Here is a 6,800-nt window from a genome sequence, read left to right on the forward strand (position 1 = left end):
TCCGTTACCATGCTCCCATTGACTTGCATGGGCATGTGCGATCCAGAGCCAAATTGGACATGCTGTAATTTTTATATACAGGGTGGTCCAAAAGTAGGTGGACAGTATGTGTAATATGGCTATGAAGGGGGAGATTCATCAAACACGGTGGAAAGTGAAGCTGGCTCAGTTGCCCTTAGCAACCAATCAGATTCTACTTTTCATTCTTCAGACTCTTTGGAATCTGGTTGCTAAGGGCAACTGGCGGTTTCACAGATCCAGTTTCCCCCAAATCTGTTTTCTTTTCAGATACCTCATAATGGCAAATAATTTACATATGGATGAAAGAATATGCATTTTAAGAGGGTTGGAAATGTCAAAATGCTGAAACCGTTAGAGAAAATTGGGTTGAAACATCTGGTGCTCAAGCCGCAAAGAGACAAACCATTTACCGCATTCGTGACGCATTTCGATGCCACCGGCTCAATCCTTAAAGGGAACCTGTCACCACTTTTTCAGCGTAAAGGCTGCGGCCATTCTAACATGCTGTATATAAGAGCGCAGGCCGGGAGTATAACATAGAAAACACCTTACAATACTTACCTAACGGTCGCTCGGTTGGCCAGTTGGGCGTCTCTGTTGTTCAGTACTGCTGCTACCTCTTTCAGCCATCTTCGTCCTCCTTTTGACTCCTGTGTGCATGACGTGACCTATGTCACACACACTCGCCGGTCCTGCGCAGACGCATTACAATACTTTGATCTGCCTTGCTCAGGGCAGATCAAAGTGCGCCTGCTCAGGACCTGAATGCCGACGAGTGTGGATGAATGACATTAGCAGCGGTACATGACGCGTCCAGATAAGGAGGACGAAGATGGCCGAAAGAGGTGGCACCGGCACTGGAGAACTGAGACACCCATCTGGCCAACCAAGCGACTATTATAAAGTGTTTTTTTATGTTGACACGGCCCTGGACTCTTATATACAGCATGTTAGAATGCTGTATATAATGGTGGTGGCCATAGCTTATACACCAAAAAAAGGGGTGACAGGTTCCCTTTTTAATGCTCCAAAACCTGGTTGACCCAAAACAGCCTGTACAGAAAATAAACAACTTGTTGCTGAAACATTTGTTCAGATCCCCAAAAAGTCACCAGAAGAGTCTCTTTAGAATTGGGAATTTCACGAGCTTCTATCATGTGAATCCAGAAGCTTATCGTCCACGTCTAATTCCTGGTTTATCGGAGGATGCTCTGGACCGGCGGCTGCAATTTTGTGAGATTATGCTTAACGAAACTGAAGAAAATCTAATAATTTTAGATATTCTGTCGAGTGATGAAGCTTCTTTCACATTATCTGGCCATATTAAGACATAATTGTATTTACTGGTATAATAAGAACATGTAACTAAATGAGCCTGGTGTCAATGTTTGGGGGGTATTTCAAGTTTTTGTGTTTTAGGACTAATATTTTTTTAATGGAACAGTCACAAGAGCTAAGTATCTCCAAATTCTAATGAATCAAGTTGTTCCCCAGTTACAGCAACAGCCTAATTCAATTGACCTTTATTTCCAATAAGATGTGGCCCCTCCATATTATTCAAGGGTAGTCCCCAAGTATCTTGATGAAACATTTCCTAATAAATGGATTGGCCGAAGAGGTCCGCTTGATTGGCCGGCACGTTCACCAGACTTGACCCCAATGGGTTTTTTTCTTTTGGGGAGTACTCAAAGATAAAGTTTATAGTCGAAAACCAAAAAGTGGCAGTGATTCGAAAAATTACATAAGAGACGCATTTCAAGAAATTAATACCCAAAGAGACTTGCGCAAAAATGTTTGTCGAAGCGGTAAAAATTGTCATGGAAATCAGTTTGGGCATCTGCGGTGATAACATTTAAGGGCTTTTGTATTAATGTTCAGAATAAAATTTAATTGTCATTGTTATGCGTGTAATAGTAAATTATAATTTTATATATAAATCAAAATAAATGTTATTTTCTGTCCACCTTCTTTTGGATTACTGTGTGTGTCCACCCATATCCTGTCCACCGCCATTAATTTGTGAACGGCGGCAGCTATAGGCATAGAGGTGGTGTCTCGGTATAGTAAAGTATCCATGCGCTACACAATGAAGCCACCTATAGCACCACCTGGTGGAAGACAATGGAGTTAGCATTTTTTATCTCGAAAACGAAATGAGAGAGAGGGGAAAAAAGTGAATTAAAAAAAAAAAAATTGTAGGTCATCATCAATTCAATACGAGTCGACACCTTACATACAGAAATGCTATGCTATGATATGAAACCCATGACCCTCCCCCCAAAACATTGAATGCTGGTCACGCATATGGCGCTCATTTAACTTTGATGCTCAGTGGCCCCCGTCAGCTGCAATGCACATCTGGACTCTGCACAGCATACTGCATCTTGCTGCACGCTGTGCAATATGGCAGGTGACACGTTTGCACAAGCATCTGTGATACGTCGTCGTAGGTCCTGCAATGTTGGTGGAGGGGTCGCATGCACCTGCTGTTTGATGTGACCTCACAGAAAGAAGTCCAATGGGGTCAGGTCAGGTGAGCGGAGGCCACTCCACACAGCCACCATACCCAATGACTTGTAGGAAGGTCTCCATGAGGTATCGCTTCACGTCCGCAGCCTTGTGAGCTTTACACGTTCTAATCATAGCATTTCTGTATACAAGGTGTGGATTCGTATTGAATTGATGATGCCCAAAACTTTATAATTTACTTTTTTTTTTCTATCTCGTTCTGTTTTCGAGATAAAAATGCTAACTCCGTTGTTTTCCACCAGGTGCCGCTATAGGTGGTTTCATTGCGTAGCACATGGCTACTTTACTATACCTAGACACCACTTCTATGCCTATAGCTGCCGCCGATCTCAAGTAAATGTGATGGGTCTTATTCCTGATGCACGGTGATTTTAAACACCCCCTCACTATATGTGCCAATTAGAAAAAAAGAGTCCTTTTCGTTGACAAATTTTTTGCATGTAAATTGTACATTTTTTACAGAGAAGGAAGCTAAAGCTCACCATTGCTACAATCCATAGTACAATGAAAAAAAACAAAACTTCCAAAACTACATTGAAAATAATGCATCTAATATGGAGCATTCTTAAAAAGTCCACATTTTAATAGAAATTTTGCAGTAAAATTTTCATTGTATGTTACATTGATTTCTTCTATCCTCCATTCACTTTATTTTATTTAAATAAAATGATTTTTATTTAACACTTTTTGCTTTTTTTTTTTTTTTTACACACACACACACACACAAAACAATGTGAAACAACAAAGGACAAAAAAATTAACATAGTAAAAAAACACAAAACAAAACCCCCCTGTGTATCATGTAAGAGTAGTAGGACATGTGGCGTACAGTCGCAAAAGCATCTCAAGTAATGCACAAGCGATAAAGAAATAATGTTAATAAGAAGTACAGGAACATGGCCTGGTATTAATAATGGCCTCTTATTCTGCAGGTAACATACCAATCCTTATAGTCGACTGGACTCTAACAAATAACTTGTGTCTTCTACTGAGACAAAGGACTACTGAGACAAAGGACTACTCTATCAGATCTAGTCTAAATCCAGCTCGCTCTCTGGATGCCAACCCTGACTAATCAATCCAAGGTGGCCATATCTTATCAAACTTGCTGATGCAATTTCTCATCATAAATTTGCTTTTCCATATTAATTACATAATGTAGCTTGTCCACGTGTGCCGAGATTTTGGGAGGGGGGAGACGACGCTCAGATATCCATTGCTGTGCAGTTTCCAGGCCACATGCAACATCCAGCCATTATGTCTTGCCATTATCGTCAATGGTCAGATCCTCTACATAGCCCAAAACACACGCTGGTGGCGTTGTCTCTATTGCCACCGAGTATACTCTATTAATAGTGGTTATAACCGCCTTCCAAAATCTCCCAAGGTTTGCACAGGACCACATCATATATAGTAAACCCGCAGCATTAGTGTTACATCTATTACATGAAGGGATGGATCGCACTCCTATATCAAATAAGAACTGCAGGATGTGATATTTGCGAGTCTGTGCGAGTCTGTGCGGCTCACAGAGACAGGTAAGGCACTCTTTCCAGAATTTCACTCCACTGGTTATCTTCGAAGGGGCCAAGTTCCTCTTCCCATTTTATTTTAGTTACTGTTTGGTTCCCGACTATAAGGCCTAACACACGCGGCATGAAAATCGGAGCAAGTGGAATGCGATAAAACATCGCATTCCACTCGGACCAATATTAGCCTATATGTCAGCACCCATGAGCGATTATTTTCTCAGCTCTAATCGGACCGAGAAAACAATTGCAGCATGCTGCGGGTGCAATGCGATGCTTGTTTCTCTCGCACCCATTCAAGTCTATGGGGAGAGAGAAACATCACACTGCACTCACAATACACCGGTGTTCCGCGAGTGCAGAGCAAGAATGGCAATAGCCGGCAACTGAGGAGACCGGGAGATAAATCCCTCCCCTCCTCAGCGCTGGCCCGCCCCTGCTTAGCTGTGGTCCGATCGCATGATTGGAGCTCAGTTGCAGTGACACTCAGCTCCCGCTCTGCTGCCAGCGTAAGCCGAGTGTCATGCGAGGATCGCATTAGTCTCCCGTGTGGCCCCGGCCTAAGATGCAAAATATCAATGTACAAGGTGGAGCTCAATCCCCTTGATGCACCCATTTGCGCTGTCCTACTATTAATATTTTGGGGGATTTCATCAGCCAGGGGGAGCCGCTCAGCTTGAAACGCACGCCCTAACTGCAAATATTTGTAAAATTCACTGTGAGGAAGGCCAAAGTCCATCTGCAGTTGGGAAATTTCCTTCAGCTGACTACTCCTCAATATACGAGAGAGCCTATCCCTTTCTTTTGCCAGGCATGGAAGATCAACAGGCCGTGCATGTGTGGAAGCCACACCGTCTCCCACAGCGAAGTACCGGATTTTTTGGATTGTAAGACGCACTTTTTCTCCCAAAATTTGGGAGGAAAACGAGAGGTGCGTCTTAAAATCCCAATGTAGCTTACAAGGAGGTGGAGAATTGGTGCGGGTGGCTGTCTGCCTGTGCAGGCTGCAGTGGTTGTATGGAGCAGGCCGATGCGGCGGGTGTCCCAAATACTCTAGGTTCAAATAATGGTGCCTGGAGTCAGTGAGTGCGCAGATGGAGCTCTCGGCTGATAACTCCATCTGCGCATGCGCCACTCTGGGCGCCATTTCTTTGAAGTCAGGACTGCCGACAGAGCATCTGGGGCATCTGCTGCACAGGCCTGCTCCGCACAGACCCCACTAGCACCGACTCTGCCTCCTGTGACTCCACTCCACCACCGCTGCTGACCCCCCTTCGCTAAGGCTGGTTTCACATCTCCGGTATTTTGCCGGAAGCCAGATCTGGCACAAATGAGGTACAGTTACATTCATTTACAAAGGAAGCGCGATACCATGCGGACCTATGCTTCATACTTATCCGCATGTGTCCCCATGGTGTCGCGCTTCCATTGTAAATGAATGTAACTGTACCGCATTTGTGCCGGATGCGGCTTCCGGCAAAATACCGGAGATGTGAAAACCAGCCTAAGACAACACCGAAGTATAAGATGGACCCCATTTTTTTTTCTCATCTGGTGCGCCTTATAAAAACAAAAGATAAGGCGTATTGTGATACCGCATAATTCCCTGCAAAGCTCTCACCTTCCACCAAATTTTATGTATCAAGGCTCCTGTAGGGAGATCATCAAGCAAAGTCATACTCTGCTGTCCCTCAAATATCGCATAGAAGTCTGGTATTTTAGAATATTTCTGTAACAAAAAGCACTGAACACAGCCTCCCCCTGGGTCATACCACCCCCTGATGTGTTGGAGTTGGGCCGCCACAAAATACGGCCATGGGTTTGGCACCGCCAGATCTTGTCTCTTTGCAACGTTTCTAATCATATTCTAGGAGCCTTTTTACCCCATATTAATTCCCTAAAGAGGCAATTTACTTTGTGGAAATATCTTCTTGCAAGACATACAGCAGTTGCGGCATCCATATCATTTTTATCGTGTTGGTGCGCTCCACTATCAACAGAGACAACTTGCATTCACGCCATTTTTTGATAATTCTGCTATCCTATACAGTGTGTCCACCCATATCCTGTCCACCGCCATTAACTTGAGAACGGCGGCAGTTATAGGCATAGAAGTGGTGTCTAGGTATAGTAAGTAGCCATGCGCTACGCAATGAAACCACCTATAGCGCCACCTGGTGGAAAACAACGGAGTTAGCATTTTCATCTCGAAAATGGAACGACATAGAGAAAAAAAGTGAATTACAAAGTTGTAGGGCATCATCAATTCAATATGAATCGACACCTTACATACAGAAATGCTATGATTAGAAAGTGTAAAACTCACAAGGCTGCGGATGTGAAGCGATACCTCATGGAGACCTTCCTACAAGGCATTGGGTATGGTGGCTGTGTGGAGTGGCCTCCTCTCACCTGACCTGACCCCATTGGACTTGTTTCTGTGAGGTCACATCACACAGCAGGTGTATGCGACCCCTCCACCAACGTACGACCACGTATCACAGATGATTGTGCAAACGTGTCACCCACCATATTGCACAACGTGCAGCAAGATACAGTATGCTGTGCAGAGGCCAGATGTGCATTGCAGCTGACGGGGGACACTTTGAGCATCAAAGTTAAATGAGCGCCATATGCGTGATCCGTATTCAATGTTCTGGGGGGTCATGGGTTTCATATCATAGCATTTCTGTATGCAAGGTGTGGATTCATATGGAACTG

The sequence above is a fragment of the Anomaloglossus baeobatrachus genome, chromosome 4 (genome assembly GCF_048569485.1).
Source record: "Anomaloglossus baeobatrachus isolate aAnoBae1 chromosome 4, aAnoBae1.hap1, whole genome shotgun sequence".
In the NCBI taxonomy this organism is placed as follows: Eukaryota; Metazoa; Chordata; class Amphibia; order Anura; family Aromobatidae; genus Anomaloglossus; species Anomaloglossus baeobatrachus.